This window comes from Panthera tigris, chromosome B3, assembly GCF_018350195.1.
Source record: "Panthera tigris isolate Pti1 chromosome B3, P.tigris_Pti1_mat1.1, whole genome shotgun sequence".
In the NCBI taxonomy this organism is placed as follows: domain Eukaryota; kingdom Metazoa; phylum Chordata; class Mammalia; order Carnivora; family Felidae; genus Panthera; species Panthera tigris.
Genome location: NC_056665.1, coordinates 12,381,686 through 12,396,072, shown reverse-complemented (window position 1 = coordinate 12,396,072; position 14,387 = coordinate 12,381,686). Strand labels below are relative to the sequence as shown.

The following is a 14,387-nucleotide window of genomic DNA, read 5'->3' as shown; positions in this document are numbered from 1 at the left end:
ACAGAACACGGTCCCACGGACCCCGAGAGGAGCAGAAATGTGGCCACGGCGCAGACTCTGCCTCCAGGCCCAGGTAGGAGAATTCACCACAGAGAAAATAAGAACTTTGATTTATTTATAACTTTTATCCAGTTCATATGTTTAAAAAAAAATAGGATAGTTTTTAAAGACCCAGAGTTCTGATCCTAGCCCCATATATCCCTGGCCATCAAGGAAAGAAACTATTGTCCTTTGCAATAATTTCTGACACATTATCTGCAGGCCAGTGTTGATCACACACAAGCGTGTCATGGGGGTAAATAGGCCTTAGATCAGTCTATGAAAAATAGGATATTGGGTGGAATGTCTTCTCTGGTCCCTCCCCAATCTAAAGACCCAACATTCTGATCACAAATAGCTTAATTTTCCTTTTGTTTCTTCAGTCGGGCCATGAATGAGCATTGGCATGGAGTTGAAAGGGAAAGACAGGTGGGCCTTTAAAGGCAGTGAGTTCTAGACTCTCCAGAATCTTCTGGGGTCTCCAGTTCCATACCACGTCATGCATCTATCTCCACCCAAATCCGAGGACTTGATGAAATTCTGAACAGATATCTTGTCTTCGGGTTTCCTTTCACTGAGGGGCCTCTGTGCTGAGAGCAAGTGAACAAAATCACGGGACAGCAGCACTGGGAAATCTTCTCCCCAGCTGTGCTTATCAGAGGCCTCTTCCCTTCCATAAACAGCACCAGATGGAGTTTAATTAGGATCTTAGAAAGTAAATAACGCAAAACCCAAGTTGGTGTTTTTCCTGTCACCCAATGGACAAGAGGCTGTGAGAGAAAAATACAGGACGTTAAACAAGATTACTTCCCTGGAGACTGAGAGACAAGCTGAAAGTGTCCTGGCTGGGCAGAAGTGAAGCTCTTCAGTTAAGGCTTACTTCACGCTGAAGGCCATCTGAGGTCTCGGAACACAGTGGCCTCCACTGGCTACCAAAGTCTCCTTTCTTCAGAGCTCACATTTGTAAACATATTTTTTTCTAGAGAAAAAAAAAAAATGAATAGCCTGAGTTTCCTTCATACCCTGTGGGCAGACACCCGAGGCAGCTGGGGTCATTTTCCCAGTGTAACTCATCCCCAGTGTAACTCAAGCATCCACCTAAAGGTAGAGGTAAGTTCTGTCAGCCTAGTTGGCTTATCCCAAATCATGCAACGTCCAGCTTCTAAGCAAATAGACCCCTGTATGTAAAACCTTCACCTTAAAGCCAACAACAACGGGACATTATAGACATAGAAACAGCATCCCTGAAGGGTACCGATGTCAGCCATGTTCCAGGGAAAGGCCCTCCGTTAAAGGCATTGACTCACTGGACTGGGGTTGTACCACCCTCTGTGAGCAAACTGAGGGGTAATGTTCTCAGGTGCCATCTTATCTGTTGCCTGCAGAGACGTGATGAGACATAAAGTCCCTCTTAGCCTTACCCCTTCCAGCTTCTCCCCAGCAGAGGCACTAACGTAAATTACGGTTCAAGAAAATGATTTGACCAGGCACCCAGAACTTCCGTTCCCCTGTTGTCCTACTACATTCTCAAACAGGTAAAGCTGAACATGGAGACATATATGCACTATGACTGAGAGGCAATCTTCAGGTAAACGGAGCGGCATTTAGAAACTTCTGCCAACTTAGGTTAGTTTAAATGAAAACAACCAAAGCCGCTGTATTTTTCAACTATATGAAATAATGCTGCTTTATTGTCTTTAAAAAAAAAAGAAAAGGAAAACATTTAGCCCACCCCCTGCAAGTCTACCCAATCAGAGAGTTGGGATCCATCCAAACAGAACGGTAGGTGGCTGTCTCTCTTCTGCACAATGGATGCCCTTGAGGCAGGCATCACGATACTCTCACCCACAACCTCTGTTCATCTGGTTGCTCCACTATGGCACTGAAACTCCCAGGAAACAGGAGCCCGGGGAAGCCAGCAAAGACAGGACAGGGTAAGCAGCTGCAAGATGTGACATAGAAATAAGATCCCTCAAGGGGCGTCTGGGTGGCTCAGTTGGCTGAGCATCCAACTTCGGCTCAGGTCATGAGCTCACGGTTTGTGGGTTCAAGCCCCACGTCGGGTTCTGTGCTGACAGCTCAGAACCTGGAGTCTGTCTCAGATTCTGTGTCTCCTTCTCTCTCTGCCCCTCCCCCACTTCCCCACTTATGCTCTGTCTCTGTCTCTCTCTCTCTCGAAAATAAACAAAGAAAAAAATAATAAAATTAAAAAAAAAGAAAATAAACAAGGAAGAAGAAGAAGAAGAAGAAGAAGAAGAAGAAGAAAGGAAAGGGAAGGGAAGGAAAGGAAAGGAAAGGAAAGGAAAGGAAAGGAAAGGAAGGAAAGAGGCTCCCTCACAGTAAATTCTGTGGGAGAGTCCGAAACACAAAAACCTCAGGGAGCTAAGCTTGATGAACATAAATTTTTCATTCTTCCCATCAGAGCCATAGAAATACAGGTCCAAAGAACCTTCCACAAGCTAGGAAGTGCCCTGAGAGCTACTGGACTTAACCTAACTTCAGCCACAGACGTGATTAAGGAAAATCTGCACACTGTAGATTGGCAAATGCTGGGACTGGGCACATACTGGAGAGCTGGGGAGCAGGCAGGCAGGTCACACATGCTCACAGACTCACACATGCACACACACACGTACACACAAAGACAAATAAATATTAGGTCTACATAACCATAGATTCATCGACAGCATATCGCAGTTTCGTTGATAATGGTTCAGAATCATTGGAGCTTGCTTTGGGCACAGTTGGGCTCTCCAGTCCCCTGCCCTACATTTCTCTGAGTTTGAGCTTTAAACAATAGACCCAAAAGACACAACCATAGCACAATGATTACAGAGTCAAAGGATCAGAATCGGACTTCCTTCATTCTGTCATTCCATCCGACCCCTTGGAGTTCTTTGTGTTTATTTTCAGAGGTGAACACGGCGTGATTCTTTAAGATGTAGGGGTTGGGTTTTTTTTGGGGGGGGGTTGGGGGGTGAAGGGCAAATATACATAATTAAGGTCATTATGCAATATTTTTCTGAAATTGAATATTATCTTGAAAATGAAATGTAACCTCTTTAAATTGATTTAAAACCAAAGAGGGCATCAAGACGACAATTTCTAGTTATTACACGATTACTGACACTAATTACTGGACAGAGGAAGAGGTATAAAAACTGACCCACTTCGGGCAGCCAATCCACCCGTTGTTCCTTTTCATTTGCGACACCCACTTCTTGGAATGTTGTCGCCCAGATAGCAACATGGCATGCACCTGCACGTCCTCTGGCGTCTTCCCAAGTGCCCCAGTTCACCCAAGAAGTCTTCCTTGACCACAGCCAGCAGCTTCTGTCTCCACAGCCAGATTCACCTTCTGGGGTGGTTCCTAGTTCACTGTGCCTCTCCTTCCCTAAAAACTGGCCGCTCCCTGGGACAGCAAAGACTTCATTTGTTTTGTTCACGTGCTGGTTTGCAACACCCACAACAATGCCCAGCTTGCCCCCGAGCAGGCACTCAGTAATTACTCACCGAAAAATAATAATAATAAAAATAATAATAATGTAATTTCTGGGCCAATGATTGCATGACGTACACTTACTCGCTGACTTGGAATGCCACGTTCATTCAGTGAAATCACCGACTCAATATACTGAAGGATACGGGCCTTCGTTTATAATCTACAGGGTGGCCAGGTTGGTGGGGGGCGGGCGTAGAGAGCGCGCAGACGAATTTCAGAAAACAGGAAAACCATTTTCAGAAGCGGCGAGTGAATGTGGAGACACAGCATTCGCTTGCCCCGGCTCTGTAGGATGTTAGAGGCCTCACGCTGCCCTCCTTCGCCTTTGTGTTCACACCTTTAAAGAAAACCAAGAACACCAACTAGTCAGCAAACACAGAACTCACAGGTCTCAGGGTTCCAGCTATAAAAAGTAGTAAAGACCAAAAGGAAGATTGCTAAGCCGCTGAACACAGCATGACATGATGTGAAACAATGGCGCTCTTGGCTGGTGGTGCCCTCACCCTAGTCTTTGTGCCACAACGGCAATGAACGGGGGGCACTTACCTTGCTTTGCTCCAAACAGTGATGCATCTATTGTACTCAAAGTCCTAAATGGAAATGACAGATAAGGCAAAAATAAACCCATATCTGGGCTTTGTATTCTTTATCGTTGGCCTCTTTGGCCACTAGCTTCTTACCGTTCAAAAGATTTCAAATTTAAAGCGTGTTTCAGAATCTAACAATGCAAGCTTTTACTTGCTAATCTTAGAGTGTGTGTGTGCGCATGCACACGGGAGTTTTTGTTTCTCCAAAATGAATTCTTCCAAATACATATTAGAAATACCTTTCCAAGTGCACAAAGCTCTCACTGCAATTTTCATCGGAATTGGGTCAAAGGCAGGGATCCATTCGGGGAGGACTGACAACTTGGCAATGTGAGGTCTTCCTTCCATGAGATACATTGAGTTCCCTCCATTCTTGTGGAGTCGGGAGTCTGCCCACACACTGCTGACAGGTGGCTGCTAGTGGAAAAAGAGACAGGTGCAAGACAGGAAATGGTTAGACCCTTCACGTCCAGCCCCCTGTCCCTGCACAATGCTCCCCTACAAGCCCAAGCAGCTCTGAGCTGGCCTCCCAGTTTCTCCTCCTGATTTCCTTTGCCATTCTGTCATTTCCGCTAATCCTGAATAAGTTTGGTTTCCTTCCCTTGACCCAGCTCCCCTTCTTGTTCAGAGCCCTTAGTTTCTCTTGGCCCCTTCTATACTTTTCTCTTCCAAATGCCTTCCTTAGTCCCTCCTCTTTACCTACACAAGGCCATTCATACAAGTTAACATTTTCAGTTCCAAAAGTCAAAGTCGCTTTTAGCTTGAGGGGTTTTCCATGGACCCTTGTGGAAGTACCCTTGAACATGGGGCCCAGACTCTGCAAGGAATAGCCACAAACAGAAACCTATGGTGTCACAAAAGTCAGTCCCTTCTCCTTCTGACCTTCCCTTCCTGGAAGAAAAAGACCCTCTCCCCGCCCCCTTAACCATTTCCTTCCCTTCCAGAGGGTTCCCCTCTCAACTGAAGGGCATCTGAGAGCCCCTCCACTAGAATGTTTGTTTTGGCGCTTTTGTCTTTTGAAAGAGTAGCTGAGAAAATGTCTTTATTGGGACATGATCTTGCCAAGTCCTGTTTAGGCAACATCTTCAACTGGTTGATGTTTATTTCCCCTTAAATGTTCTCAAAATCACCAATACAATAACAATCAGAAAACTCCACCTGGAAACTGTAGACACAGGCTGGGTGGTCACCAATGCCCAGCAGTGACACTATGATATCATGAGCAGCACAGCATCTTCCATGGGTTTCATATTAAAAGAGGAACCATGGCAATGTCTGATGCCCCACCGTCCAGCCCAGGGGTATACCTCCTCCCCAGAGTACGGCAGTTCCTGGATTCACTCATCTCTAGCACTTGTCCTGCTTCACTGTGAGTGTGGAATAAGATGGTTTTTTGCAAACCCACAGATAGTTTTCATCCCCATCTCCCAGACTCCTTTATAGCCCAGAAATTGCAGGGTAACCTGGCAGTGCTCCCCCTGGATGCCTCCCATCTTGGAGTGTCCTTCAGTGCATCAAACATTTGGTAATTACCTACTGGGTGGAAGTCACAGCTCTGAGTACCCCGGGAAAAGCATGTCTGCCTATTTCCAGAACTTCGTGGCGAAGCTTGGCAAAGATTAAATAATGTTGACTATGCCCTTCCCTGAGGATGGGTCCCAGAAGGGTTCATGTCTACTGAGCACTGCAATATGTACCAACTACCCCACACTAAAATTTCTCCAGCTTTTAAGCTTTACAAAAAACTGGAGTCTCTCCCACTCGTCTCCTACAGCTCAGCTCAGCCATCTTCTCTCCAGAGAATCACCTTTGTGTCCCTTCCACACCCCTCTCACCTTGCACAGCTTTTCATGACGCCAAGGTCACGTATTCTCAACATGGTCTTTAGCCACTGCCCCTCCCGGACAGACCTCGTGTACTACAGTCATGTTAGACACAGAAACCAAATTGAATGCATAGAAAAAGTGAAAGGAAATTGTCAGTGAGTTCTTCCCTCCTAGATTCTTTGTCTGTGCATCTGTCTGTGCTTAACAAAATTCTTTCACATCATTTCATTGTATCCTCACCTCAGCTCTGTTGTGGTCAGTTGGATAGGTAGGCTTATCTTCATTTTACAAATGTAGAAATTGATGCTCACAGGGTTGCCTAAGATTGGGAAAGGAAATCATTTTCTAAACCAGAATACCCCCCACCTCCCAGACACCTCCATAACCACTTTTGAGTGGCCAAAAGTTGGCTTCATGTCAACTTATCAGAGAAGATCTTCATGACCTAAAGTTAGATGCCTTCTCTGTTATTTTTCCCCTTGGGAATTTTCCCCTTGGTGGCACTAATCCGAATTTGTAACTTTTTAAAAACTTTTGTCTCCCCAACTGAGTCATCAGCTCTGTTAATGCAAGTACCATTTCTATCACAGTGGCCATTGAAGTCTAGCATATGGAAGATGCTAGAACAAATATCTGCGGTCTTCTGACACCTGCCTCTGTATCCTTTCCACTCTAATAAGCATTCGTGGAAAAGTTCTTCAAAATGATCCCAATATGTAATTCTGGAATTAAATCTCCTCATTACTATTAAATCCTTAAACTGGAATGCCTACTTTTCGAGCAGTGTAGAGTCACATCGGTAGGAAATGTGTTATGTGCCCACAAAGTCCAAGAATTTCATGTAAATGGACAATGTCTCATGAAATCGTGATAGTATTTACTATCATTTGTGATGTGTCTGGCTGTTCTAAGTATCCTATATAAAAATTAACTCGTAAAATCCTCAACATTCTCTCAGGTAGACTCTTCCATGACCCCCCATTCTACAAGTGGGGAAATTGAGGGCTGGAAGTGCAAGCATTGCCTGCCCCCTGCCCCCCATCCTGGGGAGAACCACTCCAAAATTGTCCCTTCAGGGTCTTGGTGGCCATCTCTGGTACCCACACTGAGTCTCCTGTTTTCCCCGGAAAACCTATTTCTTTGTCCCAATGTATGTCTTGCCTTGGAAGTCATGAGGAAGCCACACTCCAAAGGGGGTCTGAAAGTACTCTTTCTTCCCCGTCCATGGACTTAAGCCTGCACTTTGGCAGAACTGCTCTTTCTGTGGTAAGGCTTTACCGTGAAGGACTCCAGTTGGGGGCTGTCTGAAATAGCCAGACACAAGATGGCAGCCAGACCCAGTGCTTTGGCGAGGGGTGAAGGAGTCTGTCCGTGCTAGCTGTGGTATGCTGGCCCAGAGAATGGTGGAGAGGATCTGATGGTTACCTCTATCTGCTGAAGTCGTCTTAACCTGTGGCCCACGCTGACCCTCCCTGCTTCTTTCAGCCTGCCTCTCCACTGCCCCTTTTTTCTGGGCCCTAGGCATGCCCCATATTCTTTGAGCAGCTCTAAAAAAGGCTAGAGGGGCTTTAGAAATTTTCTCAGTGCCTGAATAAATTTGGAACAACAGTCCTGGAGTACTGGCCTGTTCCCTTTCATATCCTCACTGGTTTCCTTTATGTGATCTTCTCCTCCCCTCGGGCGGGAAATAGCTTCTATCTCAAGACCCAACAGGCCATGGAAGCTGGCCTTCTTGGAAGCCAGTGGTCAGAACTGGCCTTGCTCTTCCCTCTCACTACCTCTCCCAAATCGAGCTTGTTAGTCCCCACAACCTCCAAAGAGACCCCGCATCTCCTGTCCCTTGGTCTCCTTGTTCTCTTTCTTTATAATGTCCCTGAACTCACAGTCCATGGACCTGTAGACAGAGAAAATTCTCCCACCCAGCCTTGAACTGCCACAAGCTTCTCCATGCCTGTCCCCAACTCTCTGATGTGCCTGCCGTTACCACCTAATGTCACGGAGTTTGCCAGAATCCTCCTTGGCCCTCCTGCCCAGGCTGAGGGCCCACATGCCCTTTCCAGAGGGCGTTAGCACCAGACTAGTTTGCCCCCTGCTCCCTACATCTAACATTCAGGATGAAGGAGATGTGTTTGTGATTAAGGCAAATGGTCGTGGAGAAACACAGAGATACTCCTTCAAGGCTATTGTGACCCTACCACTCCCTGGCATCCCTCCTACTTCTCTGGCCATTCCTCCTCAACCTCCTTGGACAGACGCACCTCCCTGACCCCAAGGCACCCTCGCTTTTCTAGTCTGTCTCCCTGGCAAGTTCCACCATTCCTATGGAGTAACTACATATGGCAGATAATTCACCAATGGCTATCTATAGGCCACACCTCTCCCATGAGCTCTTGACCTGAATATCGCCTCCTTTCAAAGGCACCTCAACTCAATACGCTCCACACCTGGCAGTTGTGTCCCTGCTCCAGTGTCTGCCTTCAGTGTTGGTCAACTGCCTCTGCAATCTACACCCATGGTCTGCCATCCTCCTCTACGTGGGTTATGTTCTCAACCCCTTCTCCCCAAGCCCCTCCAATCCTAGACACTGGCCTTGCCTGATGGGTTCCCTGACCGATCCCCACTCCCCTCCCCCTTCTAACTGGTGTTAGAAGCTGGGGTCTTTTCCCAAAAACCACACAGCAGCTAGGGTCTTTTTCCAAAAACCCAAATGTGACCATTTCTCTCCGCTGCTTAAAATCTTTCCATGGTTCCCTGAGGCTTCTAGGACAAAACACGAAAATTTCAAACCCGATCTACAAGTTCTCACAGCCTCTTGACTTTTATCCCCAGCTTGCATGGCTCACTCACATACCTCCCCACACCCAAGAGCCCCCTTCGTTAGACAAGGTGTTCTCTAAGGATCAGCACCCGTTTCTATTTGCCTGACACTTTTGGTATCCCCAGGACCTAGCTAGTGCCTGGCACATAGGAGCTCAACAGATATTAAATGAACGAATGGATGAATGAATGCATGAATGAGAGAGGAGCACACTATGCCCTGTCCCAGGAGCACCAAGAGTGGCCAGACTAAGACCCAGGGCCCAAAGCCAACTCGGAGCAGATGGGCCTTTAGCCCAGGGTTTTATTAAAGACACAATCAAATAAGAGAGGAAGCCCCAACTTGCACAGCTGAGATAGAACCTCAGAAGAAAGACGGCCAAGCCTGAAGGATTTAAGGGGTAGGGAAGACAAGCTCATATTTCTTAAAGATAAACACGTTTGTGACCAAGGGGAAGCCACTCTAAATGACACCTTTGCACTGTCTCTTTGAGCCATGAACATGGCCTTCCCTCCTCCTCAAGGTGTGGCCCCAGCCCTGGGATAGAGAGGCCGATGTGGTTCCAGTCTTAGGAGTAGACGCTGCTTTGGGACAGTTGCAACCAAGGGCTGCTGCACCCTGGGGTCAGAGTTGCCTTGCAGGGGCTGGACCATGTGAGGCGACGGGAAGTGCTTTGGCCCCCCAATTTCCCTCAGCTGGGTCTGCCAAAGTTCCCACGAGAGGGTTCTTTTCAGCTAAGGCAGGGAGAGTCCAGTGAGGTTGTGAAACCACGCCAGAGGGCTCAGGCAGGCAGCCATGACTGCCTTGAAAAAGTTGAGTAAGAATTTGGTCAGAAAATCGAATCGCCATGCATGGCTGTGTGGTTACTGAAGGCTGAGCCAACCGTCAAGGTGAAAGTCTGGACTTTGGGCTCAAAGCCTTGGAGTCCACCTAGCTGCAGAGGGCAGGCACCAACCCCTGAGAATTTTAAGGATAGAACATTCTGACGGCAGTTGAAGGCAACCGTTGGAGCCTTCCCTGTGTCCGGGGAAGGACACAGACACCCCAAAGAGGAGCTCAGAGAGCAGAAGGTCCCCGGAGGCCCCACAGCCAGGGATGGAAAAGGTTTCTGGAGACAGAACAGAACAGAAATGCAGGCATAGGAGCCTGCCAAGATATGGAAGAAGATCTGAGGGTCCGGGGCACATTGTAGGGGTGGGAACCCAAAGACGCCAATGGGCCAGAAGGCAAACTGGCCACTCTGTATGGCTCTGCTGGGGGCCTGTCCTGGAAAAGACAAGGCTCAGAGTCTTTTCTGCAGCCAATGGCTAACAGACTCTTTGCTCCACAAGCAGGGACCATGGCTGCTTCTGACTCTAGAGCTTTGCAAAAGATATTCATTCGGAATCAGGATAACCTCAAGTCCAGAGGCATCCTCTCTAGAGGCACAAACACAAGTTCCAAATACTAAACCCACTCATTCATTCATTCACTCATTCATTCGGTCACTCAACAAATACTTATTGGGTACCTATCGTGTGCTGGACTTGAGGAGTATAATAGTGAACAGAAGGACAGCCCCTGCCTAATGGAGATTACAAGTAACTCTATAATACTTCTCCGTGTTAGGTATCTTAAAGGCACAGTTCATGGCACTTGGAGAGCTTTAAGCCCCAATGTAATGTAGGTATAGGGCTTCTCTAAGAACAATGGAGGTGGAATCTGGAAGATGAGTAGGAATTACCTAGTTGAAAAGGGTGTGAGGAGAGGGAGGGCAATGGTGCTCTAGGCAGAAGGAACTTCAGGAGAAATGTCTAAGTGCAGAGAAGAAACGTGGCAGATCTAAAATGTCCACAGTGGGGCAGGGGGCGGGAGCTCGGAGAGGCCTGGGAGAAATGAGGCTGGAGAGGCAGGCATGGGCCAAACCACGAACGCTCATAAAGGGCAGGTAGAATTTTTATGTTGGGAGTTCATGTTGAATGGTTCTGGTCTTGATGCCGAAGGCAAAAACACAGGCAGCCGTTGGCAAGACCTTTGCAGGAGGCAAATACACAAGGTCCAATAATGCACATCCTAGGAAAAGATGAGTGTATGTATATTCATAAGCAAGGGGGTTGGGCTCCATAATCCATCAGTAGTAGGGAATCCCTATGCTTATTCCCTGGGCATCAATTATGGAAGAGAAAACACACACACACACACACACACACACACACACACACCAGGCATCTCAGGCACAGAAACTTTGTTGTGGATGTGGGTCTATGTGCATAATTCTCCAACCCAAGTCTATGTATCGAGGTAAAGGACACGTATTGCCATCCTATTTGCAAATAAGGAACTAAGTCTTAGAGTCGTTAAGTGGTTTGCCAAAAGTCATAAAGGGACAGAATGAAGACTAGAAACTACCTTCTAGCCCATGTCACAACACGCTTGCTCTAAATACGTCAGCCCCAGAAGAAGAGAGTAAACTAAGATTTATTTCCGCAAAAATAATTGCACTCCTATATGCTTAATGAAACAGTTGGATAATATGGTGACCGAGTTCCACCCCTACGTTTGTAACGAAAGATAATAAATAGTGGATGATTTACCCATCTTCAAAGTGATTTGCTTAAAGCAAAGAAGGCCTCAAAATTATCAAAGGGAAAAAAGAGAAGCAGGAAAGATTGGAGAGCTATTGCCGTCAATTGTAATGAGGTAAAGGCGTCCAAATATCACGTGGGTTGGCGATACTAATTAATACTCAGCGGTGTCCATTGTAAGACTTGAAAACTTCATGCCGAAATTCATCTGGAAGATAAAGTTGTCACATCTATCAGAGAACGAATGCCTTGGCCACTCCACATTGACTGTAGGCAACATGAACATTACAACCACCATCCCGGCCCTTCTCAAGTGGGTTGATGAGGGAGGGAGAGTGGATTAGCAGTGGTTTGAGAAAGAGATTCTGACAAATACAGGCGTGATAGCCCGTGGAGGAAAACACAGGTGCTAGACACAGCCTTCTGGAAACTCCCGGCCCTGGGACCTCCTACTCGCTGCTACTTACCAGTCAGCTCTGACATCCCCAAAACTATGCACCACGACCCCCTACCCCCCCCCCCCGCCACCGTCACCTGCCAGAGCTTCTTGGGACAAGCTCTCCAGTGGCTCTCTGGTCCCCAGTCCCACGCAGCCCAGGCCCATACATATCACGCTGAGATTGTGTCCATCGGGACAGAATTTGGGACGCCCCCAAATCCAACAAGTCCTCAGCTCACTTCCTTCAGCTGACACGTACCAGCAGCTTCACAGAAGCTCCATGGATGGTGCGTTCATTCGCAGCAACATCCTAAGGTCCCCTAAAGCAACCAGGGCCCTTTCCAAACCAGGCGTTCTGCCTGGTTCCTGGCTGGCCTTTGGTCCCCAAAAGTGTGAGAACAAGAGAACCTTCAGAACCGAAATGGTTTAGCTGTTCCAGAAGGAGACACAGAGGCGCTGTGTTCCTTGGTCCTGACCCTTCCCACACGGGCACTGGCCCCACTCTGTGTTAACTCCAGAATGAACTGGACACAGTTGTGAGGCTCAAGGAAATGCAGCACGGCCCCCAGCTTTCTTTGAAGGAATATAGAATTGATCCGAGGGGTCCTCCTCCCCCTTCCCCGTCCCCCAGGGGAGGCTGCAAGGTGGCTGCTGCTGTGCCCGCATAGGGAGCTGGATGTCCAGCAAAGTCTCAGGGAGGCCAGGCCGGGCGTGGGAGGACCCGGCCTGCATCCCTCTCCATGGCTGTCTTCCCTGAACCCCTGCACCTGCCTCTCTCCATGATGTTTATGAGTTGTTGAGGTGAATGGTCGCTGAGCCCCGGCAGGAGGGGAAGGGGCAGGGAGAGGTGGGCATGAGGCAGAGAAAGAGAAGGCGTCGCCGGGATGACGCCTGTCGGCACCACATCCTGGGCACCGGCCTTTGCCCCCCTGCTTTCCTCCCGCCGGGCAGAGGACCCCCATCTTTCAGATCCCAACCCCTTTTCTCCACCCAGAAAACCCCTTCCGTGTCACAGGCCTTCCCTGACCCTGAGAATCCAGAGAAGGGCGGGTTGTCACCCCCACCCCACGATGGCTGGGGTTTAGTCTCTCCCTGCATCTGTTGGATGAGTCCCTTCCCCTTCCTTCTCCTCCCCTCCCTTTTCCTCTGCTTTCATGAGATGCTGTGAACCAAAAAAGAATGATAGTGATGCCTGTTCATCACTCTCATTTTCCTTGGCATACATCCACACCCCACCCAGGCCTCCCTGCCCCAAGAAATATTCAGCTTTGGGCATCATGACGTTTCGTGCCAGGGCAGAGCCGGGCCCAACCGCTTCTTCTAGAAGGTCCTTGCTTTTGACATTCCTTCCTTCTCAATCTTCTTTCAAAACCCATTTATGTGTTTGCCGCCCAGGGCACAACGAGAATTTCAGCAACCCGATGGAGGCTGTCATATAATTTCTCTTATGATATCTAAATGTTGCATGCTTCTCTATGTCAAGTTGAAATAAATCTCCCCAGACACTCCAAAAAAATCTTCAGTGCCTCGCACTACCCTCCACAAACTTCGACGAAGCACCACGCCTTGTTGTGAGAATTCCCGGAGGGGCCTCTGGGGAGGCTCAAACGTGCTCCCCACAACGGTAGACAAACTGGCTTATTCTAAGGAGCGAGGCGGGGGCTGGATTCACATTTTAAGTCTACCCGCTGGAGCTAAAAACCTGAGTGGGGCTCAGTTTAGCAAATCAAACACTTGCTTTCTGAGCACGGGCCATGGACTAAGCACCGTTTTTGATTTTGAAAAGCGTGAGGCCTTTAACGTGGGAATACGCAATGCACGCGGACAGAGTCAGAATTGTAAACTCACGTAAATATTTTCACCTGCTGAGCAGAAATACCCCGGTAGGGGCGGGGTGGGGGGCGGGGGGTAGAGTGGGCGCTCCTCTCAATCTGTTGGAGTGTTTTTATCCCATGGTTTGGTAGTGCTCCCCTTTGCCTGAAGCGGGATGGGAATAAAGAGAAAGGGCACAAGCCTGAAGTGTTTGAAGCCCGTGAACAAAGGCTCAGCCACATCTCCCGGAGCCGACAGGGGAAGGTAGAGGTAGAATGAAGTGACCTGGAAGGAGGTACTCCTGGATGAGTCCCAACTCTGCAGGGACGCACGCCGGCCCCACCTCCTCTGTTCATGAGCTGCTCTTTCCAAGGCAAAATATCTTGGGGGTGGGTTCTTTTGTGTCTTTTCCGATAAACTCGACTTTGATTGTGCGTTGGTCCTCTTATCAAGCCCGGGCTTCAGTGGGCCAATGCTGGATCTATTACCTCCAGCATCTCGTCATAAAACACTCAATAGCTAGAGCCTTCCTCCTGCCCCCTTGGAGGGAGGGTTCTCTAGAAGTATGTCCAAGCACATGAAGAGGAAGCCCCAGAGTAAGTAGCAGAAGCCGCTACTGGCTGGGAGCGGACAATCCGAGCTCAGCTCGAGGTGTCCCTGCTGAGCCCTGGGGGAGGAGGTCTAGCCTTCGGATTCTTGCTCCCCCAGAGTCAGGCACCTGCGGAGGCCTTTCCAGAAGAGAACCCAGGCTGCTTTCCTCCAAGCACGCCACATACACGTCTCTCAGGATTGTTTTTCTC

The 14,387-nt window shown here is 48.4% G+C and overlaps 1 long non-coding RNA gene across 8 annotated transcripts; it reads right to left on the bottom strand.

Moving 5' to 3' along the window:
• Window positions 1-98: 98 nt before the first annotated feature.
• Window positions 99-9,691, bottom strand: LOC102971769. 8 transcript variants are annotated; one of them, XR_006218414.1, is made up of 5 exons: window positions 9,246-9,691; window positions 6,195-6,273; window positions 4,368-4,542; window positions 3,299-3,878; window positions 99-1,018 (listed from the first exon to the last, which is right to left on the bottom strand). It is a non-coding gene; the product is annotated as an uncharacterized LOC102971769 (long non-coding RNA). The 8 variants fall into 8 exon arrangements; XR_006218418.1 differs by lacking the exon at window positions 9,246-9,691 and adding an exon at window positions 4,088-4,131 and having other exon boundaries at window positions 6,195-6,720; XR_006218412.1 differs by lacking the exon at window positions 9,246-9,691 and having other exon boundaries at window positions 3,299-3,451; window positions 3,617-3,878; window positions 6,195-6,720.
• Window positions 9,692-14,387: the final 4,696 nt, after the last annotated feature.